The sequence below is a fragment of the Delphinus delphis genome, chromosome 21 (genome assembly GCF_949987515.2).
Source record: "Delphinus delphis chromosome 21, mDelDel1.2, whole genome shotgun sequence".
In the NCBI taxonomy this organism is placed as follows: domain Eukaryota; kingdom Metazoa; phylum Chordata; class Mammalia; order Artiodactyla; family Delphinidae; genus Delphinus; species Delphinus delphis.
The window spans coordinates 22,721,164-22,746,904 of NC_082703.1; the positions used below are offsets into that span (position 1 = coordinate 22,721,164).

Below are 25,741 nucleotides of genomic sequence, written 5' to 3' on the forward strand. Positions count from 1 at the left end.
TGGGCAAGTGCAGTTAGAGCAGAAGTACAGGTGTATGGTCTGCCTGAAAGCTGTTTTAAAGGATAATTTGGAGTTCAGAAGGTAGGTGAGTAGAAAAAGGTGGGCTTAGGAACCCAAGACACCGATGGGAGAGTGGAAAACCAGTGGTATTTGGTGTTTGTTGCTGAAGCATAAAATGCTAAGCAAGAGGTGGCAAGAAATGAGGTTGGAGAGGTAAGCACCGTGTGTGCCATGTGGAAAAACTTGAACTCCATCTTGTCAGCCATTGTTTCCAAAACAGCTTTTTCCCCACTCTCTTTAAATTTTTGCCGTATCCGTGTTGTCTCTATAATATTATTTAATACTAAAATCAGTTCATTTTTACTTAACCTTGGCCTAAGCAGTAATATCCCCGAAATCACAGTTTTGTTATACCAGTTTTATTTTTCTAATACACTTTACAATAAATGCATTACAATTAAAAACTTAGAAAATATTTATCCTTGCATCACTGAAAATCATCTCAGATACCCCTGAGGGAATGTGTACCATGCTTGTTCAGGTAAGCAGTGGGGAGTCCTTGAAGGGTTTTCAGCAGAGCAATGATTCAGTTAGATTTACTTTCTTTATGAAAAATGGAAATTTAAAAATTTTACATAGGAAAAGAATGAGCAAATAGGCATTTCTCATTACAGAATGTTCTCTTTAAGATTTAGGGTTTATATTCCCATCTCTAGTCTATGGATCCCAGAGAAAAACTAGTTTGCCAGCTTAAGCCACAGTACTTCTTTTAAGAAGGTCCAAATGAACAAACACTTGTTTATTTTCCTAAGCAAATACAAAGCACTGTATTTGCTTAGAAAGTTTGCTCATCTGTATGATTTTGTGAGCCTATTGTTTTTATTCTAAGAGTTTTGTCTTTTTCTCTTTTATTCTATTTTGTTTTATAATCATGCTTCCAAAGTAAAATCTACAAAACAGAGTTTTTTTCAGAGAAATCTAGTTTCTACCCTTCACCTCTAACTGGTTCCCTCAATCTAGGGAATTATTTTTTCAAATTTATTTGTGGTTTATCCTTCTATTTAAAAACATATATAAATATAGCTCCACCTTGCTTTATTTACACTGTATTCTGGAAACCACTCCATAGCAATACAGAGAGATGTTTTTCATTTAGAGTGTGGTTTTTTGTTTGTTGGTTTGTTTTTAATAAGTTCATCCTGATACTTTTTATTTATTTATTTATTTTTGGCTGTGTTGGGTCTTCGTTTCTGTGCGAGGGCTTTCTCTAGTTGTGGCAAGCGGGGGCCACTCTTCACTGCGGTGAGCAGGCATCTCACTATTGCGGCCTCTCATGTTGTGGAGCACAGGCTCCAGAAGCGCAGGCTCAGTAGTTGTGGCTCACAGGCCCAGTTGCTCCGCGGCATGTGGGATCTTCCCAGACCAGGGCTCGAACCCGCGTCCCCTGCATTGGCAGGCAGATTCTCAACCACTGTGCCACCAGGGAAGCCCCTGTTGCATTTTTTAATCGCCTTGGCACCTGGAGCCATGGAGGAAAGACCTGAACCTTCTCTGGAAAAAAAAGTTGTTTTGTTTTTTTTTTTAACTTTTGTGACTTTGGCAACAGGGCCTGAAAGTGTCACAGAGAGAATAACTTTGAGCATTACTACTTTAAGGCAGAAAATCATTTTACCTCTATTGTTACCAGCTCAATCCTGTTTGGGTACCCAAAGTATTATGTTCGTAATCATGCAGGAGCCTGTGAATTCAATTAAAATCTGGTGTGACTTCCTGAAAATCACCATTTAGGATGACTGAATTCCTTTAACTTGATTGGGCAAGAGGGCACATGTCCTAAAACGTGCTGGAGTCTCTTCCTAGCATCTATTTCTTACCACCCAGAGTCCAAGAAAATAGTCCTCACCTTATGGTCATTAGTATTTACTGCAGACCCTCGACTTCCCCTGTGTCTTTTCTCAGCATCCTGTGCAAGGAGCAGGTTGGGTTTGAATGTCACGGTTATTGAGCAAATTTGAAAATAGGTGGGTTTGTAGGAGTCAGAGTGAGAAGGGTAGCTGGTCTCGTAAGAGGAGTGAGAAGTTAACGGACTGTGGGAGGGATGAGTCATAGCTGCTCTGAGCTTCAGAAACAGCTCAGCGCGGCCAGCTGTGGGCACTCAGCCTTTTAGCAAGTGACTCTCTCCGTCCTCCCCCAAATGGGCTGGGACACAAATGAGTCGGGAGGTCCTGAAGAGGAAACTCCACATTTGAAAACTGTACCTTAGCCTCTCGGTTCCGCGCAGGGACGGTCTTTGAAAACTGGTCCTAAGTCCGAGCTCACAGGAGTGACCTGAAGGAGGTGCTGCCAGGGTGACAGAGGCTGGAATACACAGAATCTCTCTCTCTTTTTTTTTTTTTTTTTTTGCATGGGGTTAAGTGGAAGGATCTGCTGCTATTGCATATCCAAACCTAGGCCATCCCTAATGCTTCATCGTCTTTCTCAGTTCCGACAAAAAAAAGTTCGCGTGTACATTTACGCACCGCACCCTAAAAATTGTTGGGAGGAAAAAGTTTGTAATAAAAAGAGGCACGGCAGTGTGGTTAGGTTTCATTTGCACTGCCCTCAAACTAGTGATCTCATTGGAAAGAAGCTCAGAGACGTCAGAGGTGTAGAGGGAAGGAAAGGCAAGTTGCTCCAGGTTGGATCAACAATTCAGAATAACCATTCATCAGGAGTTGTCCCCGGAGACTCCTGGATCCCGCAGCTTTGCTGCCGGAAGCTGTGGCCCGTGACTTTGGTGAGGCTGTGAGGTTAGGTACAATGCAGGGGCGTAAATGAAGGAATTGCCCTCTCCATTGCCCTCCCTCTTTCCTGTATCCTCTTAGTGTATCTTACAAGGATCCCAAACTGTCATTCCCTTCGTGGTTGAAGGACTCTATTGTAAAGGGCCCTTCAGTTCTTGGGCAAACACAGTTAAGATGAAGACCCTCTACTGAGGCCCCTGAGTCACAGCTCTGAGTTAAAAGACATTTGCTCTTGGGATCCTGGGGTCCAACTCTGCAGGCTTCAGTACCACTGTGTCCCTATAAGGAAACACAGATGAATACTATCCAGCATTCACATGAGAAACCCCAGCATGGTTGGCTTTCTCAGACCCACAGCTTGTTTCCTGTGGACATTACAATATGACAAATCCCAGAGTCTCTTCTGAGTAAGGTCCTCAGGTTTGGGACAAGGACAGAGAAGGGGTCAGCTTCAGCAACTCTGTGCACCAAACCCTATTGTGTAACCTTGTATTCTAGGCCCTAAATGTCCCCTCAGTCAAGGACATCTTGTTTCTGTGGAGAAAAATTAAATGAATACATATGACAATCCAGTGGCAAAAACAAAACCTTGACATTTTGTTTCTATTCTATTTTTATGACGGAAAGAAAAGCAAGACAGAGGGGTTGAATAGATAACAGAAGGAAATGATAATCACACCCATTATTTCTTTTCCTAATTCTAGAATCTATAATCATTACCCAAAATTCCTCCAGAACACAACTAAATACCATTAGGTTTGCACTTATTGTTACAGATACTTGGTGCAAGTATTTGGAATATGACCAAGTCTAGTGTGGTCAATCCTGAACAATCTAAAAAGAAGAAAAAGTAATAGCCGAGCAATAAACCAGCGTCTAATGTCTGCTCCTGAAATGCCCAGATAGAAAAGGACATGGGATATAAGTGAAATCTGCCAGGATCTCTCTGATCCCGTTAAGTGCCAAGCCAGGTTCGGGTCCACTGATCTGGCTTGCTAGGCGGATATGTACCTTCTCCCTTCACCCATCTGTGGGTGCCCCTCTTGGAGCGGTGCTACAACCTCACAAGCATGTATTTTGAGAATTTTAAGGAAAAAACTCGAACTCAGACTGATGGAGTTTTGCAATGTTAAAATATTATTAAAATTATGGTGTTCACTACTTAATTCATTCAACTAACATGTATTGTCTGTACACTATATGCGCTGCTTGTTAGTTAGGCACTCACTTCTTGACCGTTAGATAACAGCACTGGAAAATCCACAGACTTTTCTCTCTCATTTTGCCTGGAGGGAATGAGGGCTTTGCACCCCTGCTGCACGCAGGTGTTTCCTTATTCAGAAAGAGGGCCGAAGGCTGCTCCAAACAGACAACTCTGTCATCTCAAGAACAGTTCTTTTTAGAGCAACTCTGCTGACTTGCTGTCCCTTTCTTCTCACATTCAAAACTGACTCTGTAGGTCTGGAGCTTAATTGGAGAAATATTTTAAATTCCACTGATAGGTGGCCCTTCACTGATTCTTGGAAGTGGAAAATATTTTGCTTTGGTCTGAAGCAGCTCCAGAGACAATGCACAACATTCAGCCTCTTGCACGGAGTGGTCAAACAGCTGCAGGTTATTACAGGAGCTGGAGAACATTCAGTATTTAAAATGAAATCTCTACACCTGACAGCAGCTGCAAACTCATCTATGCAGAAGGGAGAAATGGTTCCCATGAACAAGGGCCTTTGAAATGTTACACACCAGGACAAAGCCCTCCTGCTGTAGGGCAGGGTAAATTTGCCTGCATCCCACAATCATGCCATGTGCAATCTCTAATTAAATTTACTTATTTGGGTCTCCAGACTTTTTGTGTGTGCAGGCACAAGGGTTGGCTTGCCATCCACCTACTCTTGCTTTTGAAAAAGGTAGTCATGTGATGAACCATAAGTATTAATGAAGATACTCATTAAATAAAGTAATATATATTTAGAATAGTCATCGCTTCTGAACTTTCCTACATTAGCATCAAAATGCTTAGAAGGATAAAAAGGCATGAGAATTCCGGATAGGGCTTTAATTCTAAAGCGTAGAAAAACCAAATTAACTCTATCCCCAAGGCACTCGAAGGCATATTCCTCTTGCCCAGCAAAAACATAATCTTGGTCCCTAAAAATCATACCTGACATTTCTCTTGATTTAATTGATGCAAAAAAGGAGCAAAGCCACATTTAAATGAATGAACATGAATGCCTAATTATTATTCTTTTTTTTTTTTTTGCGGTACGCGGGCCTCTCACTGTTGTGGCCTCTCCCGTTGCGGGGCACAGGCTCCAGATGCGCAGGCTCAGCGGCCATGGCTCACGGGCCTAGCCGCTCCGCGGCATGTGGGATCCTCCCGGACCAGGGCACGAACCCGCGTCCCCTGCATCGGCAGGCATACTCTCAACCACTAGCGCTACCAGGGAAGCCCCCTGCCTAATTATTTTTATTGCAAATTATCTGCATGTTTTCCTTACCTTTGTGTGGCTTGCTGAGCCTTTCACAGTGTTCTTACCTGCATTATCTTATTTGAATTTCTCAGCAACCTTGTGAAGAAAACAGGTGACAGAAGTGACTGTCATCATTTTGCAGGTGAGGAAACTGAGGCTCCAAGGTCTCAGGGCTGAGAATTGGCAGTGGCACTCTGCACCGAAAGTAAGGATTTAATCTTTGCTGCCTTCCAGAAGGAACCGAGGCTGTTTGTCAGTACAGCCGATACGTGTGTGTGTGCCTTGGTATAAGTATGGAGACGAAAGGTAGCTGGAAGATTAAAAAAGAAAAACAAAAAAAGATATGGAAAAGGGGGTGAGAATAACTAGAGAAGTTATGGAAAAGTGTGGTTCAATGCAGCAGAATCAGCCCCATGTGCCATAGGGTGAAAATATGAAATGAACAGCTATAATATGTGCTACGAGAATTCTTTGGTTGACACCCTAGCTAGTTGCTAGGCATTGCTTGTAGCAGATATTGTAGTTAGTACATGGAGTAACAATAAGACACAACTTTGAGATAACGTTAACCTCAATGAGGAAGTATCAAAAGATAATGAATGTAGTCAGTAAATTATTGCCTAAGGAGATAGAAATGCCCTAAGCTAATCCATGCTGTATATCAGGACATCTGTACGAACTTATCTGAGGCTGAACATAATAGGTGTTATTAACCTGGAGGAATACGAATCAATTGTGTTTGCTTTATCTAGGAAAGAATGACTGTCAATAGGAGGTGGGTGGCTGAACACCACCCTCTCAAGCCGGAATTCGGCAGTAAGGGTGGGGGGAAGGTGAGGGGGTGGGAGAAGGAAGTAACTGGCAGTCACTGAAATCCACTATTGTGGCACGGGATGCTTCATCAGGTGTTCCGGGGCCTGGGCATCCCTGTGCTCTGATTTCATGCTCGTCAAGCAGCCTCTAAGGGACCTGGAAAATGAGAAGGGGCTGCTGAGATTGGCGTAAACAGTCTGGAAAGACCTATTCCCCCTTAGCGTACAGTAGTAAACTAGCGTACAGTAGTAAACTAGCATTCTGCTTTAGATTTCAGGTCTTTGGGTATAGCTGGTGTGAGTCTGTCCTCCCATGATGCGACCAGTTCTGGGGTTTCTGCATCAGCAAAGCAGAACCCTGATCTTTAAGTGTGATGGGCATACCAAGGCTCTTTGCCCGTTTTGACCGTCCCATTCTGGTGGAAGCCAGCATCCTTGGATCACAGCTCTGCTGATCTCCCATAGTGACAGTGCACGTGGTGCTTTTTTCTTTTATTTAAATGACTAATTTGCTTGAGGCATGTAGGGCAGTAGTCTGGTTCAAGGGCAGCTGCAGCCGCATACTGGGACTGGAGAAAATAGGGGTTCTTGCCTTGGTGCTACCACTAGGCACATCTTTGATATTTCTAAGTATTTAACCTAGGTCTAGGTTTCCTCATCTACACGTTGAAGGGATTTCACTATATGATCTTGGTAATTTGCCCAAGGTCACTAAGCTGATCAGTGACAACTGAACATTTACCCAGTTACCCTCCTCCAACTTTACTTCTCGCTTTGTAAATTTGGGAGCGGAGTGTGGGTTAGTGAGGGCAGGGAGAGTCCCAAGGGAATAGTGAGATAGTCTGAAGGGGATTTTACTTCTCCTTAACTGGTTGGAATCAGGGTAGATTATGCACAGAATTTTGTTACCTATGTGAAGTCCTCATAAATCAAGAACGATTTCAACCGCAACGCAGTCTCCCAACCTTCTTCATCCCACTGGACACATATAGAGTGATGATGATAGAAAATTGTATGTGTGTAAATATGTGGAGCTGCACGTGGCCACCCCAAGGGATGAGGGACTCAATGTTTTGGCCCCGCCTGTAACCCACGTGCCCAAATACACTGTCTGGAATGCTGTGTCACGGGCCCTCTCAAACCAGGGTGCTACCAGGAGTAAAACTAGATTAAGTCGTCTTCTCTTCTTGGCATCTGTCTCTTATTGGTAGGATAATTTCTCCTCACCCAAAACTGGAGATGCAGGTCACAACCTCCCTTTGTGCTCCACATACAGTGATGGTTTATTGTACAAAGGCTGCATGAAGGAGAGAATATGCTTCTTTGGTTTGGTGTCTCTCTGTAAAGGGAGGACTGTTGGCTTCTACACTGTTGCTTATTTTGTTCTTGCTTATTTCTACATTTATCATGACTATTGTCTTCTTTCAGCATGCTTTATTTAATGGTATAGTACGCTTTGTTCCTTAATGATTAACATCCTAACAGCTGGTCAGGAAGCGAAATTCCAGCATTCAATACATCCTCTCAGTCTTTCTGTATGTACCATAAAAAGCAGAGTCATCCTTATAACGTCTTTTCTAATAATACACTCAAATTTCAGGTCCCATCTCCAAATGTCATAATTTTGCAATGTTAATAGATAGCAACTCACTTGAATGCTACCGTTCTAACAGCAGAGATGTAAGATCAGTATGCATCAGTCTAGTTAGTACAATTTTTTCTTGCTGTTTATTTTATTTTTTGGCCACGAGGCATGTGGTATTTTAGTTACCCAACTAGGGATTGAACCCGTGCCCCCTGCACTGGAAGCGTGGAGTCTTAACCACTGGACCGCCAGGGAAGTCCCTTGTTTACTTTTTAAATGAAGTATAGATTACATACAGTGAGTGCTAGTACATGTTTTGCACCGCCCCTTCAGCAGGTATTTTTGGCATAGCTCTCACGTGTTAGGGCCTCTACTTGACCTGCTTTCTCCTCAGTTTTTGTTTCTCACCTAATCATCTTTATCTCTTCCCTCGGTACTTCTCTGACCCTGTATCTATTTTTTTCTTTTTTTTTTTGCCCATTTTCTTTTAATTTCCTCTTTTATCTTTTCTTCCTTTTCTCTCTTCCGTCATTATTTATTCTGTATTTCTCTAAAACATTTCTTTAGATTTCCATAATGTGATACTTCGATTATAATAATTACACTCATTACTCTTCCCCACATTCACAAGGGGTTGCTGAGCTTCTGATCTATCGAGGCTTATCGTTCCCACCTCGTGACAGGTGAGGAACTTCCTACTTTGCTGGTTCCACATCTGATGGCTGAGGTTACTGGGGGTGGATCTTGGAGATATTCCTAGTGTCGGCGTCTGGGGTATGGGGATCCCTAGTCAGTGAGGGATTGACTAGTCAGTGGTTTTCCTAAAGACCAAGATGAGAAGGGCAAACCACACTATGAGAACAACAGGGTGGGGAAACTTTAGCGACTGAGATGTAGGTGGGAGGTAGGATGGTAGATCTGGAGAAAGTCTGAGAGCTCATGAGCAAGACACCAAAACAGCTATTTTTATGATCCCTGTTCTAGTTCCCTGTTGCTGTGTAACAAACCGCCCCAACTTCAGTGGCATCAAACAACAAAAATCAGTCAGTGCTATTACCTCTCAAAATTGTGGGGTTGACTGGGTTTTGGCAGGCGGTTCTCAGTTGGGGTCTCTCATGTGGATGCAGTCAGGTGGGGGCTGGTGCTGGAATCTGGGGTTAACGCTGGCTGTCAGCTAGGACTTCAGCTGCAGCCGTCAGTCAGAACTACATGTGACTTCTTCGTGTATCTGGGCTTCTGGACGGCATGGCAGCTGGGCTCTAAAAGCAAGTATTCAAAGAGAAATCCAGGAGGAAACTGCACTGCCTTTTATGATCTACTCTTAGAAGTCACAAAGTATCACTTCTGTTCTACTCTGTTGGTTGAGATAGTCACAAAGGTCCACCCAGGTTCAAGGGGAAGAGACGCAGACTCCACCTCTCGATGGGAGATGACAAAATCACATTGTCAAAGGAGCATGTGGGAAGGGAGATACTGTGGTGGCCGTCTTCGGGTGATCCAGTCTGCCACAGGCTGCCCTCAGCCACAGTGACTCACACCCCTTCCCCTCCCCAAGACCCTCAAGGACTGTGACTCTCTCTGTCCTTTCCCTTGATCAGAAAGAGTGAGTTTCTCTTGCACTTTTTCCTGTGTGTGCAACTTAAGCAGTTCTGAGTTCCAGGTTGTCCTGCATCTATGCCAAGAAATGTGGAAGGAAAAAGACCCAGGACACTCACCATCTTACTGGACCTTCTTGGAGTTTTGATTTCCCTCCCCAATCTACCTACTATTATTTCCTTTCAGTCTTCATTAGTTGCTTTATGTGTTCTGTCTAGGGTTTATAGATGGAATCAGTGGAAGAGAGACCGTGGAGTCTGCTTACTCCATCTTGACTGGAACCAGATCCAGAAGCCATTTCTTAATTTTAGATTTGCATGTCATCTGAGAATGAGAAACAATTTTATCTTCAAACTCAGCAAGACCTGTCACCTTTATATTGAAGTGTTTGTTCTTTAGCTTATCTTTATACCCTCTCATTTTAATGTAGGAGTTGGAAGAGGCCAGGTGGCACTGTCAACACTGTGCCTGGACAATTTTGTGGCTAGATCACATGGTTCATCGGTACAGTTTCTATTTTCCAAGTTACCATGGATGTCAATGTTGCTAAACTTCCCACCGCTGTATAAAAATGTCTCCTTCCTTCCAGATTCCAAGAATATTTTCCTCATGTTTATTTGAGCCTCCACCGACAGACGTTCAAGGCCAGTCCCAAAGCCAGTGCACGTGTTTCAGGTTTTTATTACAGCGTCACTCACTCTGGTTCCAAATTCTGCATCAGTTAAAGTTTGATCAGAGTTGCAAAACCACTTTAAGCAAAGTAAGGAATATATTGTGGGGATTAGAACACACATGATTATGGGAGCTGGTTATGCAGTCTGTGCAATCTGTCCATGCTGAGTCAAGACCTGGGCCTGAGTCAGCGGGATGGACAAGCTTCATGGGGTAGGCGGGGGGGGGGGGAGGTGGGGGAAGGATGCTAAGTGGAGAAGTGAAGATGGCAGGGACAAACTGGAACCTGTGTGGATGGATGAATGGGAACCCGTGTGTCCCACCTCGGTCTCTCACGCCTCCAGTCCTCCAAGTTCGGTGATGAAGGCGACCTGCAGAAGAGCTGGTGCGCTTCACTGTGGAGTTACACGCAAACCTAACCAGGATTTGGAGCTGCTGCCCTCCATCGCCAGGTGAGCCAGCGGAGGCACCGCTGTGCTGGGAGCTGCCGCGGCACCTGACCCCACGTGGACCTTCTGACTTCCTGCAAACACTGCTCCCGTCTCACTTCTGCCTTCCAAATGTTGCTCAGGTTTTCTGGGATCCATAGTTCCAGCTTAGCTACACTGACATCGTACAAAACCACCACAGTCTCCAAGCTGCTGGCCAGGGGTTAGGGGTATAGCCCGAGAATGCACAGGAAGCGTTTGTCTCTCTGTAATGGCGGAGATTGGCCACTTGAGGATGTGTGTGAATCACGTGCAAACAACACACGTAAAGGTAGGAAAGTTAGTATTTATAAAACAGGGATACTACGAAACTAGCAAATAAAAATGAATAAACGTCCAGAATAAATTTTAATAAAGCTATTAAAGTGATGGTTAATGCTGTTCCAGCATATAGCAAACTGATCATTAAGATGCTGATGGGTTTTCTGCATTAGTCTGCTGGGGCAGCCACAGCAAAGTGCCACAGACTGGGTGGCTGAAACAACAGAAGTGTATATTCTCACAGTTCCGAGTCTGAGATCCAGGTGTTAGCAGGTTGCTTTCTTCCGAGGCCTCTCTCCTTGGCTTGCAGACGGTGCCTTCTTGCTTTGTGTTCAGATGGCCATCTCTCTGTGGGTGCACCTGTTGGTGTCTCTGTGTCCTAGTCTCTTCTTATAAGGACACTAGTCATTGGATTAGGGCCCACTCTGATGACTCTACTTTAATTCCTTCTTTGAAGGTCCCATCTCCAAATACAGTCACATTCTGAGGTACTGAGGTTTAGGACTTCAACATATGAATTTGGAGTGGGGGATACAATTCAGCCCATAACATTTTCTGTAGTACAGTAACGTTTGAGCAATACTACATGCTCTGTTTTCTTCTTGGAAATCCACAAAGTCTATTTGTATATGAAAGATTATACAAAGTCTTGAAAAATATCTAGTATTCATCTTTAACACACCCCACCATTTTATACATTTGTCGATAGTCCTAAACCATCTTTTGTCTCTTATACATTGGCCAGTAAGGTTGAACAATTGCACGGTGATCCTACCTGCCAGCTGGTGGTGGCAGTCAGATAGGGAAATGCACGTGAGGCGGAGGAAAGCAAGTACAAACTAGAACGCAGGTCCAACTCTCATCAGAACCTGTGCTGCTCTTTCGGCCCCTCCAAGCCTCAAACTTTGAAGATGCTTGGTGAGTTTCTGTAGATCTACGCTGAGAGATCGCTTTGTAAGGGGGCAAAAGGGTTGGCCTTTGCCACATGGAATTGCCTCTTCCGACTGTACCAAGGGGATCTTCCAGACTGCTAGGGACCTGGAGTCTCCTTGCTCACCTATAGCTGCTGGCCTTTCACCTGGCCCAGCCTCTGCTCACTTCTTTGTTTTCTTGTTCTTTGCAGGTGAGGAAAGGAACAGAGCTGTGGACACCACTGGGGTGTGACAGGCAGCTGGGCAAGGATCCATCCAGGAAGGTGAGGCCAGGTCTCAATGGGTGGGGATGGGTGACAAAGGTTACTGGCTTGCACGGGCAGCTAGCTGTGCAGTGGCGGTGGAAGAAAGAGCCTCTGGCCACAGCCCAGCTCCAGAGGGCCCAGTCAGCCATCTAGCTGTATATACCACTTGCTCGGGCCTCTCCTGGTCCGTGGCCTACTTTCTGCTTCCTAATCTTACCTTTCCAGCCTAATGCTCATTTCAGCTAGAGTTCTTTCCCTGGGCCCTGTGTCCCATTCTGAGCAATTCCTGTGGCTCTGGCCTTGCAGGAATTATCTGAGTCAGACCCCAGACTCACCCCACACCTCAGCCAGGGGAGGACCCTCCCCGCTACCTTGGCACCTGCGGAAGCAGGTGGTTCTTTCTGTTCTTGTCGTGCTCTCCTTGTGAATCATCTCCAGGCATTGCAGGTAGAATTTGTCAGCTTCTAATGTCAGCTAAGCTTTCAAACTGGTATCTTCGCAGCCTAGTGAAGATGATATGATTTTAACGAAGTGTGTGTCTCAACAGTGACTGACCCGGCAGGTTAGCACAGTAATAACAGCTTTTGTTTGAGCAAGGCACGGTGCAAGTTGCTTTACATGCTGCATCTCTACTCCTCACAAGAGAGCACGTTGTCCCAATTTTACGGAGAAAATGGGCTCCCAGAGAGCAGCTTCTCATGGCTAGAGCGCGTCAGAGCATCAGCTTGGGCCCCTGGCTCCCGACTCCAGGGCCTGGGCCCTCACACGAGCCTTCACAGACATACTGGTTTATGTTAAAACAGCCCTTAGCACAGCATTGTCCTCACTGTCTGTGGAATTACTGCATTTCCCTCTAAATCCCAATTCCGAGTGAGTGCCTCTCCTCCCCCGGCCATAGCCTCTGTCAGAATGCTCCCCTCGGAATTCGGTACACTCAGTTCCATGAAAACCATTCGTCCCCGAGCCCGGGTCGCTGAGTTGCTTTGGGAAATATACTGTTTCCAAATTAAAACCGCCACATAAATGTGAGGGGAGGTATTGGTGCATTTCTCTCCCTGGCTGGCCGCGATCTGTTACGTCTGCACCTTTTCTTTTTCAGAATCTCCCTTTCTCATCGCTGCGTCCAGCAACGCCCACCCTCCATCTCACAGAATGTAGTTGCATTTTAAGCCAACACCCCTTAAAATCTTACACATGTCTTTTCTTTTTAAGAACAAAATAATACACTTAAGAACATACCAATTTAACCAAATAGGCTTAATTGTGGGGCTGTCACAGCGGTGTGTATTTGGTAGAATTTTGTGTTCTCGTTTCACCGTATTCAGAGAGGATGAGTGAGAGACTTTATGTTCCTTTAAGTCATAATTTACAAGGCAGTTTTACAAATGTTTTCTCACTGGCCCCTTAAGAATCTCTCAGAGGCTTAGACAAGTTGGTATTTCACAGAAGAGGGAGAGTGACTGTCCGTGATCCTGCAGCTGATGTGGAGAGAGAAGGCCTTCTGGTCTAAGACCTGTGCACTTTGACTCCACCTCACACTAAATTCAGGTCCTTTTTTCTCTTTTTTTATGAACATATATCCCCATATCTCCTCCCTCTTACGTCTCCCTCCCTCCCTCCCTCCCTATCCCACCCCTCTAGGTGGTCACAAAGCACCAAGCTGATCTCCCTGCGGCTGCTTCCCACCAGCTATCTGTTTTACATTTGGTAGTGTATATATGTCCATGCCACTCCCTCACTTTGTCCCAGCTGACCCCTCCCCCTCCCCGTGCCCTCAAGTCCATTCTGTACGTCTGCGTCTTTATTCCTGTCCTGCCCCTAGGTTCCTTTTTATCCACAGGGCGACTGACTTCTCCTGTGGACCAGGGCGCTGTGATGAAAGAACACCTCACCCTCCTTCCCTTGTTCACACAGTACGCCAAGAGTTCTGGGCAGTGCCCACCGCTTCGCTGGCTATCGTCTGACAGGGCCGGGGAGGGTCTCTGAAGGCTCCTCTGTTCCCTGGAGCCTGGGAGATGGAGCTCACCCTCCCTTCCTGCAGCTCCGTAGGCTCTACTTTGCAGGTTAGGAGCATCCATTCACACCGACTGCAGGAGGGATCACCAGGTCAGTGCACTTCGGAGCCTGGCCTCCAGAAAGCTTCTCCTTTCCTCGCTGCTGCCAGAAAGGAAAGAAGGAACCTTCAATCCAACCTCTCTAGCCAGGGATCCTCTTGTAGGTAAGAGATGCAGTCTGATACTGTATGACCTTCTGCTGGTTTTGCCCATGTTAAGTGAGACCTCATGGAACAAAGAGCCATGCAAAGAGCTGGAGAAGAACATTCTAGGAAGAGAGAACAGGAACTAGAAAGCCCTGAGGAGAGAATGAACAGGGTGAGTTTTAGAAACGGGAAGGAGACCAGTGTGACGAAAGCGGGGTTCAGCAAACTTTTCTTGCAAAGGGCCAACTAGTAAATATTTTAAGCTTTTAGGCCAGTCGGTCTTGGTTGCAGTTACCCTGCTGTTGTAGCACAGAAGCTGCCCTGGACAATACATACACGGATGAGCATGGCTCTGTTCCAATAAAACCGTATTTGTGGACACTGTTAATTGAATTGCCTATCATTTTCACATGTCACGATAGAGTGTTCTTCTTTTGATTTTTTTCCCAACCGTTTAAAAATGTAAAAACCATTCTCAGCTCAGGAGCTGTACAAAAACAGGCAGTCGGCTGGGTTTTGCCCGTGTGCTGTCATTTGCTGACCCCAGGGCTAAAGCATGGGGAGCGAGTGGGAGAAAGATTAATCCCAGACAGAGTGAGAGAGAACGAGGTGGGCGCAGGCCAGACCCCATGCAGGGGTTTTGTAGGCCATGGAAGCAGAGAGGATTTTATTCTAATTGCCGTGGGGAATGCCTGAGGGGCTTTAGGCAGGAGTGTGACGTGGTATATTTTAATAACACTCTGGTGCATCTGAGTCTAGAGTGGACCGCCAGGAGACAAAAGTAGAAGCAGAGATACCAGTAATTTTTAGGAGCCTTCCCCATCAGACCAGGAAGAGATGACAAAATCCTGGAATGGGAACTAGATCCCCAACCTCACAGGGAGTGGCCTACCGGGGGGATAGGTGTTTAAGCGGAGCACCTGCTGCATAGCATGTTCTCAGTAAATGTACGTTCCCTACACTTTCCTTCCTTCTTTGGTGATAAAAAGGCTGGAATATGGGTTTGGTCCAAATCTCTCACCACTCTCAGAAAAATGAGTCATTCTACTAAAAATAAGTCAGATAATATCATGAAAAGTGAGTGGACAGACACTTAAGTTTTGTTAATGACTCTGTGATAGGTTATGTGTGTGTGTGTGTGTGTGTGTGTGTGTGTGTGTGTGTATTCATATTTTTGTTGAGCCACATGGAATAGCTAAAATTTTCTACTGATTAAGGTTTATCGAGATCACTGGCCTTATTGGTGCTCTGAAAATACATTTAGTTTTAATCTATTTAGTTGTCCTCATTAAAAGTATTAATATGTAAATCAAACCATCATGCTGTATGCCTTAAATTTATATAATGATGTATGTCAATTATTTCTCAATAAAACTGGAAAAAAGAATTAGTATATTGAAAAGGTTTTTAAAAATTATCCTTAAGTACCGAGAGAAAAAAACAAACTTGATCCTTTTGCCAGAATTAACAAAAACCAACCTTTATACACCATTCCATGTTCTCCCAATCTCTTAATCTTAGCTGACATTGAATCAGCATAAAAATGTAAGAAACACCAAAGTCACGAATTTGCCTGATATTGGCAAATTATCAACTTGGAAAAGGGGGATGAATCACCCTGGATCCCATATGGGACCACATAAGACCACGAGGTTGAGATGAGGTGTGATAAAAATCTAACCAACCCAGAATCTGGGCATGAAGTAGGCAGTTGTAGGGTTAAAGATTTTAGACCTATTTGATTTTATGTACTTAGAAAGGTAGAGGTGGTTAATCAGTAGTTATTAATATTGTATTAACAGCAAAGCATACATACGACCGTAGTTCTTGGCCCAGGACGGCTCTGGGGAGAATCCTTCCTCGCCTCTTCCAGTTTCCCGTGGTTCCGAGCATTCCTTGGCTTCTGCAGCTGCATCCCTGTAGTCTCGCCTTTGTCCTCACGTGGATTTGTCCTCTGTGGGTGTGTCTTCTTCTCTTCTTTTATAAGGACACTTGTCTTTGGATTGAGGGCCCACCAGGATGGTCCAGAATGATCTCATTTCCAGATCCTTAACTGATGACAAGTCTGCTGTCATCTTTATTTATTTTTTATTTTTTTTGCGTTATGCGGGCCTCTCACTGTTGTGGCCTCTCCCGTTGCAGAGCACAGGCTCCAGACGCGCAGGCTCAGCGGCCATGGCTCACGGGCCCAGCCGCTCTGCGGCACGTGGGATCTTCCCGGACGGGGGCACGAACCCATGTCCCCTGCATCGGCAGGCGGACTCTCAACCACTGCGCCACCAGGGAAGCCCTGTCATCTTTATTTTTGTTCCTTTTTATATAATACCTTTTTCTTCTCTGGCTGCTCTTAAGATTTTTCTCTTTATCATGTGTTTTCAGAAATTCGGTTATGATTTGCCTGTGTTTTATTGTTTGTTTGATTGATTGTCTTGCTTAAGGTTTGTTGAGCTTCTTGCATCTATGGGATTCATCAGACTTGGAAAATATTTGGTCATTATTTCCTCAAAGATGTTTTTCTGGCCTCCCCCCACTCCTCTCTTCTCTTTCTGGGATTTCAGTTAAATATATGTGTGTCAGATTGCTTCGCATTGCCCCAAAGGATCACTCAGTCTTTATTTTCATTTTCTTTCAGTCTTTTTTTTTTTTATCTCTGTGCTTCATTGTGGATAGATTGTATTGCTATCACTTCATATTCCCTGGCCTTTTGTGCCTAATCTGCTGCTATTCCTATCCAGTGAATTTTTTTGAAATAAACTTTTATTTGAGAAGAGTCTTAGATTTACAGAAAAACTGCAAAGATAGTACAGAGTTCCTGTATACTCCTCACCCAGTTTCCCTTATTGCTAACATCTTACATTACTGTGACACATTTGTTACAGCTAATGAACCAACGTTGGTATATTACTATTAACTAAAGTCCATACTTTATTCAGATTTCCTTAGTTTTTACCTAATGTCCTTTTTCACCTCTAGGATGCCACATTACATGTAGTTATCATGCCTCCTTAGGCTTCGCTAGGTTGTGACAGTTCCTCATACTTTTTTGTTTTGGATGCCTTTGAGAGTTTTGAGGAGGTATTTTGCAGAACGACCCTCAGTTTGGGTTGGTCTGATGTTTTCCTCATGGTTAGACTGAGTATATTAGTTTTTTTTTTTTGCTGTGGTAATAAATTACTACAAACTCAGTGGCTTAAACAATACAACACAAATATATTACTTACAATTCTGTAGGTCAGAAGTCCGACGTGAGTCCCACTGGGTCAAAATCAAAGTGTCAGAGGGCTGCATTCCTCTCCGGAAGTTCTGGGGGATTGTGTGTCCTTGTCTTAGCTTCTAGAGGCCATCTACAACCCCTTGGCTGGGGGTCCCTTCCTCCTTCTACAAACCGAGCAACTCTCTCTGACCTTCCATCTCTGACCTGCTACCATTGTCACATCTCTCTCTGTCTCTGGCGACAGGACAGTAAAAGGTCTCCACTTTTAAGGACTCATGTGATTAGACTGGGTTCACCCAGATAATCCAGGGAATCTCTGGATCTCAAGGTCCCTATCCTTAATCTCATCTGCAAAGTCTCTTTTCCCATAAGGTAATATATTCTGGGGTTTAGAATATGGACATTTTGGGAGCCATTATTCTGCCTACCACATTGTAGTTATGGATTTTTGATACAAAGGCCACTGAGTCATTTTCATTACATCATATTAAGGGTTCATGCTACCAACATGATTTATCACTGATGATGTTAACTTTGATCACTTGGGTGAGGTAGTTTCTCAGGTTTCTCCACTATAAAGTTATCTTTGCCTCTATTTCCATACTGGTCTCTTTGGAAGGAATTCACTAGGCGCATCCCACACTTAAGGGATTAGAATTATGCTCTGCCTCCTTGAGGGAGTAGGACCTACATAAAATTATTTGAAATTTTTCTATATGCATATTTGCATTTATTTATTTATTATCATTGATTTTTATTAGTATGGACTCATCAATATTTATTTTATACTTTGAGTTATAATCCAATACTTTTTCTTTTCTTTTTTTTTTTTTTTGTTCAAACTCTCTCAGCATAGGTCTTTCATTTGGCTCCTTTGTTCCTTTGACAATGCCTCCATCATTTTGTTTTTTTGAGAACTTTCTTGCTTTCTGTATATTCTCTGCCCCAGCTCTAGAATCTCATTTCTCCAAGAAGCCCTGGTTTCTTTTATTGGAGAATGGATTTAGAAACCAAGATCTGGTTCTGCATTCATCCAGTTAAACTTTCAGATGGTGTACTTTTTATCTTAGAATTTTCATTTATTTCTTTTTGATATCTTCCTTTTCTTTTTCTCATTAGGTTCATATTTTCCTTTAAATATGTGTTCACAATTATAAGATCTTTAAAAAAATCTTTGTCTTCTACTTCCATCATATCTGGCTTTTATTTGTATCTATTCCTATTGCTTTTTTTTTCTTGATTATGGGTCATGTTTTCTTACTTCTTGGCATGTTTAGTAATTTTTTATTAGATTTTAGACATTGTGTATTTTATGTTGCTGAATGTCTGAATTCTTGTTTGCTTGATTTTTCATTTTTAATGAGTTTTTGGATTTGTTTAGGCAAATAGTTTTACTCGCATTTCAGCTTTATCCCTTCAAGACCTGATTTTAATTTTTCTAAGACATATGGAAAGTAGCCCCGCTCCAGCGTTTGTTCAGCCCTACCAGAGAGGCATAAATGGCTTGGCATCTCCATTCTGCCTGTGGGGAATTTGATCAATTCCAAGGTCTGTGTAAGCTCTGGGAATATTTCGTTTACCATGCCCCAGTCATTCTTTGTCCAGCCTTTTGGAGTTCTGGTTTCCACATGCCTAGTCCAGAACTCAGCAAACACTAGAGGGGACCGTACAAATTTCTGGAGCTCTTTTTCTGTGTGACTACGTCTTTTTGGGAACTCTGCCTCTCAACTTCCATCTATCTAAGCTTCTCTGATGTCTGATCTTTGTTTCCTCAGTTTCTTCCCTGCTTCTATTTGGGTCCCCCCATCCCTGCAGCTGCAGCATGGAAATCACCTCCAACAGAAAGCCCAGGGCTCACTTCATCTGATTCCCTTTTCTCAAGGATCATTGTCCTGTGCTGCCTGAAAAACTGTTGTTTCATATGTTTTGTCCAGTTTTCTAGTTGTTCACTGAAGGTTCCAGTCTTGGGTGTTCAAGTCTAGTCCTTATTACTCTTTCATGGCCAAACTATCCCTTCCTTTCTTTTTTTTTTTTTTTCCTTCCTTTCTTAATTGTGATGATGTCTTGATATAGATCTTCACATCATATCTTCATTTACATATTGAGTTAGACATTGGGGTGCCTTTTAAATTTGGCAAATCATGTCCCTCAAAATTTCCTGAGGAATTTTCTTATGCCTCTACTAATTTCCTGTCCACGGTTATCTCAGTTCTCATCTTCTAAAATTTGTACTAGATACTGGATCTCTTGCAGTGAGTATCCATTTTTTATTATTTTTTCCTATTGTCCATTTCTTTATTATTTTATTATGCTTTATATTGAGATTTACTTGACTTTATCTTCCAGTTATTCTATAGAATTAAAAAAATGTTCCATCATATTTTTAATTTCTAGGAAACCTTTTGTATTCTCTAATTGTTCCTTTTAATATCATTTTTTTCTTCTTTTGTAGATGTAATATCTTCTCTCACATCTTTAATGACATTAACATTTTTTGACATTTTCTTTCCTGCACCATCTTTGTTTCCTCTGAGTTCTTTGTTCTGTTTTTTTTTTATCATGGTTATATTAGAGTGTCTCTTGGCCCTTGAGTGTTCACTCTTAAAAGTAAGGCACGAAAAAGCTCACCTGACCAGAAGCTCAGCATACATGTGTTGGTCTTATACACTGGTGGTCTTCACTGAGGCAGATCGGGGGACCAGTTGTTGTTTTTACCGAGGCCCTGCAAATATCACTGTTTACAAGTATTTTCTCTGGGGTAGCACCCTCCAGTCTCCTCTCTTGGAATTTTATTCTGGGTGTTGGTGTTCTGGGTCCGAGCAGTAGAAAAGAAATGGAGATCTCACTCTTCCACACACAGACTCCCTCAATTCTCTTGCTTCAGATGGAATTCCACCTCTGCTCACCTCAGAGTCTGGAGGGAGAAGAGAGGTCAACAAACTGCTTGGGAACTGGGTGGGGGTGGAGAACTGGAGGGATCAATTTAATCCTGCTGCCCCCTGCCCAGTTTTTCCCATTCCTGTGCTTTTCTGGGTTCTGTATGGAAAAAGTAGCTCACTTCTCAACTCCCTTTGCAGCCACTAAGGTTCGACCTTCCTTCTCTCTGCTTAGTCTTTGATATTCATCTTTCCAAATTCTCTCTCCATGTACTGTGGGCACAGACATCTCCTAGTTTCCGAATGATGGATATGCATTTCTGTTACCTGTTTTCCTTGATGTTTCTTGGTGAATTTTGAGAGAAGGTGGTTGGGTGGGTATGTCTTTATTCTGTCATTATGAAACCAGAGTCTCCCACATTTTTGTAGCAGAAAACAGCACTCTTATAATTCCTTTATTTTTGTTTCATTAAAGCCTAAACTTGGAGATAAATTAAATTTTAATCTAATCTGAGCTTTATACTGGCTAACAGGAAGAAATGAAGTATATAGAAAAAGGGTTAGAGGTCATCAAACATCTAGATAAAGCACTAGCTTAGTGCACAGGTGTTTTGCCTACGTGACCACAAGCTAAACATCTGAGCATTAGATTTTTTCTTCTTCAGTTTTCACCAGCTGTCTGGTATCATGGAATCATCATAGCCATGTAATTAAAGTAACTTGTGAGCGGAATGCTGATTTAACAAATAACTTGAGGCTACTCTTCTGTACATGCTGAACGTAGCCATGGACAGAACCACTACATTACATCAGCCCGTCCGCTGATACACGCCCTAACCTAAGAGCGCCCAAGGAATTCACATCTGCAGGCACTCATCTGGTGACTGTCACCTTTCGCTTTCATTCCATGGAATCAGTTAAAGTATCCCAAGAAAATAGTTCTCAGCCTATAGTTTTAGAGGCCAAAGAGCTGCCTTAGCGATCTTCTTAAATGCACATATTTCTTCCACATGTTGGATGTAGGAGTCTTTCTGCCCCCATATCCACTTTTTAACTGAAAAAACTAGTTTCCTAACTATACCAATATATTTAATGTATAATTCAACAAAATCCCTTTGGCCTAAACACAGAACTGGCGTGGACTGTAGGACCAGATGAATTTGTTAGATGGGTGTTCTGTGTGGGATGAGAGGACGTTTTAAAGTCTGAAAGCTTCTGTGAAGGATTTTTAAAGCTGGCTATTAAGTATACACACACACACACACACAAATCTATTTTTAATTTCTCATTTATTTATTTATTGTGTGAACTTTTTTTTATTTTAATTTTTTTTATTGGGGTATAGTTGTTTTAATTGCTTATTTATTTTTACCCTATTCTTTAAGGTACAGCTCAAATCCCACTACCTGCAGGAAGCCTGAGCCGTTCTTTGGTATCCTTACTACGCTTCGTTGTTTACCACGTGGAATCATTTATTTTTGTGCTTGACTGATGAAGGTGTCATGCTGATGTAATGGGCACCTATCACTCGGTGAATCATCCTCAGAATAGGTACAGAGAAAACTGGACTAAGGTCCCTACTTGTCCTGAGGCCACTGAACTGATATCATGGACATACCAGTAATGTTGAACAGAAACGCACACAGCACCTTCTCAAAGCGTACTCAGGGGGCCAGACTCCAGCAGCTGCTTGTTTCCCTCCGGTGAATGCATCCAGCCTGCCTGGAGGGGAAGCCGTGTTGGTTCTGTAAGATGCTGTAGGAGAATCCATCAGGGTGAAGCAGAGAACCCTTAACAAGAGCAGGGCTCAGGCTGGCATGAGAGCAACAGCCTTCATTCCCCCAGCTTTACACTTCAGGAAACTCCTCCTTACCTTTCAGGTAGCAGATATACACAGAAAGGGCCATGACGGGCCTTTCCCATAGGGAAAGCAGGAGGCCCTTATAGGGAAGTGAAATGCCAGCCTGCTTAAAAGTGTCTCCATCGTGGGTCTATTAGGTGGCTCTGGGTTAAAGCACTCTTACCAGAAGGGCCCTGAAGTGACATAAACATAGTGGACACTCAAGAAGAGTCTATTGGGCTTCCCTGGTGGCGCAGTGGTTGGGAGTCCGCCTGCTGACGCAGGGGACACAGGTTTGTGCCCCGGTCCGGGAAGATCCCACATGCCGCGGAGTGGCTGGGCCCGTGAGCCATGGCCGCTGAGCCTGCGCGTCCAGAGCCTGTGCTCCGCAGCGGGAGAGGCCACAACAGTGAGAGGCCTGCGTACCGCAAAAAAAAAAAAAAAAAAGAAAAGTCTATTGATAATTATCAAGGGCAGTTTCTCTTTTTCTCTCCTTCTCTCTCTCTGACACACATATAATACCAAGCAAAACAGAAATCAGAAATCAAAGTGACTTTAATCTTTCTCTTTAATCTGCTCTGTATTTCCAAATTTTCATTTTGTTTTAAAATTAGCATCTTTTTCCTCAGTACAAAAATAAATAAAGAAAAAAATTAGTAGCTCACCTGTCCTTAAGGTGACCATTATTAACAGCTTCATATCTGCACCTTTATCCTTTCGAATTCAAACTTTTTTGGGGGTGTCCACTGTTGTCTTTGCAAAAAGGAGATCAAAATAGGAACCTTTCTTTTCATCTCGATCTTCATTCTTTATAATACATCCTGGTCCCCTGTCCAGAACAACAGATATTCTTAATTTGTTCTTTTTTATTGGTGCATAACATCCCACAGAATGGATCAATCCCAGTTTATTCAATCATTCAGTTATCAACATTCAAGTTCTTTCTGATTTTGTCACTACAGAGAAGTCTGTATTGCTCTAATATTCTTCTATAATCATGTATTATTTATATTAGAAAATATCATTTAGACTATAAAAATAGAGAGATAATTACTATAAAGTCAAGAAACAGATGCTGAATGAACAGATAAATGAATGTATTAAAATGTTACCTGGGAGTGGGGCCACATGCCATTTCTACCTTGAAATAATCATTTTTGCACTGTGGGCCCTGACTCCCAACGTGGACTGCAAATGCCTCAAGATCAGGAAGCAGGCCTCTTTCTTCCTCATCGCCTCCAAACTGCTGAGCACGGTCCTGCGGAGGGTGGGCAGCCGCAGGCCCACATAACGCACTGAACCCTCATAGTGTCTTTTGAAAACAGCTGTCTAGATTTCAGAATGCAAGTTTCCCACGTGTACGATGTTATAAAATGGTGTATTCCCGGGCCAGCCCACAAACTCTTATTTTAACCCATAATGAAGGAAAACTATATACTTTTACCATCATGGTTTCTTATTATTTCTGTGGGAAAAATGTTCTGAATTGAGTTTCTGCATGCAGAGACTCCTCCTCTACTGTGTGTGTGTGTGTGTGTGTGTGTGTGTGTGTGTGTGTATGTGTGTGAGAGACAGAGACAGAGACAGAGACAGAGACAGAGACATCCTACCCTTTACTGCCTTCCAATGAGTTGTTTTCTCTCCCTTCTGCCAATCCTGTTATATGTGGAAGTTGAGCAAGTAAAATAGGAAATATGATGACTAAATGTGGAAGTGCCAGAAAGAAGAAAGGCAAAAAAAGAAAAAATTTAACATAAAATTTTGATAATTTGCTTAGAGTCTTCATTCATGTTTGAGATCTAAGAATTTGAATTTGATTGCTAAGAATATAGTAATATTCTTGCATACAAATGAAATGAAACTACAAGTAGAAGAGATTCTTTAGTTGTTATAGATTTCTCCTAAGTCAAACTTTTTCAAACGGCATATTTAAAACATGATGTGAATCAAAGCAAAAGCTTATTTAAATATTAATAATGATTATGGAATGTATCACTTATTAATAGCCATTGATCTGGACACACGTTAGTTTGTTTTTATATGTTCCTTTGGAGAGTCCTGTTTGGAGAGTCATTAAAAATGAATATTTTGATAAAATTAAAAACTGGGAGAAACTATATAGCATTTGTAGGAAAAATTATCTTCTACACAGAGATTTAAAAATTCTTATAAGAATGTAGTGTAAAATATAAGATGTATTAACCAGTGCTTTGTTTTTTGAAGTCCCAAGGATAAAACTAGCTAAAACTTACAAGTCGGGCTTCCCTGGTGGTGCAGTGGTTAAGAATCCGCTTGCCAATGCAGGGGACACAGGTTCAAGCCCTGGTCCAGGAAGATCCCACGTGCCATGAGCAACTAAGCCTGTGCGCCACAACTACTGAGCCTGTGCTCTAGAACCCGCGAGCCACAACTACTGAAGCCCGCACACCTAGAGGCCGTGCTCCGCAACAAGAGAAGCCACCGCGATGAGAAGCCCACGCACTGCAACGAAGACCCAACGCAGCCAAAAATAAAATAAATTAATTTTAAAAAAACCTTATAAGTCCTTTACATAAAAATCATAAGCATATCAAGAAATAATTTTCTGAAATCACCTATAAAAATATATTAAAATGTTTACATTAATAAAAGGAAAATCTATTCTTAAAAATGTTAATTTTTCAAAAGGAAAAAAATCACCCATAGTTCCATCCCTCAAAGACAACCACTATTAATGTTTTGATGTAGTTCCTTTTCACCTTACTTATATGAACATCTTTAGGGTGACCTTACTGTACATATAAAACTTTGTTTTCCTTTTACCCTCAATGGAGCATACATTTCCTGCTATCTTACTTAAGTTCATCATAAGCAGAAATACCAGTAAGAGTGTATATGTGGTAAAATATTTGTAAGCATTGTGGAAAATGACAGGGCTAGGGTAGTGTTCCTCTAATTTCTCAATGAGGGAAAAGGCTTGGTCAAAAGTGTCATATAAACATGGCATCAACCACATACATTGTGAAACGAGTCGTCATGAATCTGTTGGTTCTGCATCCCTGAAAAGATGAAAAGTTCTCATCAAGGTAGGAAATAAAAACAAGGAAATATGGAGACAACCTGAGCAACTCAAGTGAGGGTGAACCTACAATGCTGGCCCCTTTGCAGAGGCTGGCTCCGCCCAGCCACCCAGCGTGAACTCACCCATCAACCCTCCCTCGGGCGTCTGTTCCTGGGTCTGCGTATTTCTTTCTCTCCTTCAGTCTTAAGGTTCTTCACTTATGGTTTGTCGTGTTTTCTTTCTTATCTCCAGTTATAGGAAAATGAAGCAAAACAAACTGCCAGTAGTATTGGTGGCTTTGATCTTTTTTCCATGTTTTTTATAAAGCGACAGAACCTTTTCCCCAAATGAAATCTTACGCAGAACCTCAATATGTAAAACAGGAAAGAAAGTGATATTTTTTTTTGGCTGTCCGGAAAGAAGTGGTGCTAAAAACCCAGCATCCACAGCTGGACATTGACAAAATATATGGTGGGCTGTTTAAACCAACATTTGCTTTCAAATTACAAAACATCCAAGGCAAATCGTGAAGTTTTACTTACGCCGATTGTTCTGCCAACAAAAATTCAGTTTTGTGGAAACTATTTATTACACACAAGGGGTTTCTGATGGAAAAGAAATTTGAAAATTTTTAGAAATCAAAAAAAGAAATACATTTGAAACCATTAAATTTTGGAATGAATGTTGATTTTGTGGTGACACAATCTCTGAAAATTATCATCATTC

General features: G+C 42.6%; 2 long non-coding RNA genes across 6 annotated transcripts in view; one reads left to right on the forward strand and one right to left on the reverse strand.

Moving 5' to 3' along the window:
- Positions 1–25,007, forward strand: LOC132417593 (uncharacterized). Of its 4 annotated transcripts, XR_009517883.1 has the most exons (5): positions 1–81; positions 10,264–10,371; positions 11,792–11,863; positions 13,909–14,063; positions 24,199–25,007. It is a non-coding gene; the product is annotated as an uncharacterized lncRNA (long non-coding RNA). The 4 variants fall into 4 exon arrangements; XR_009517885.1 differs by lacking the exon at positions 10,264–10,371 and having other exon boundaries at positions 2–85; XR_009517884.1 differs by lacking the exon at positions 10,264–10,371 and having other exon boundaries at positions 7–81.
- The window catches only part of LOC132417592 (uncharacterized), a 10,666-nt gene continuing 6,369 nt past the window's right edge, over positions 21,445–25,741 (reverse strand). Inside the window, exons 4-6 of one of the 2 annotated variants that reach the window (XR_009517880.1) lie at positions 24,973–25,013; positions 22,641–22,804; positions 21,445–22,393 (exon numbers count right to left, since the gene is read on the reverse strand). This is a non-coding gene — a long non-coding RNA (uncharacterized lncRNA). The remainder of the gene's footprint in view (positions 22,394–22,640; positions 22,805–24,972; positions 25,014–25,741) is intronic. The other variant, XR_009517881.1, reaches the window with a different exon arrangement.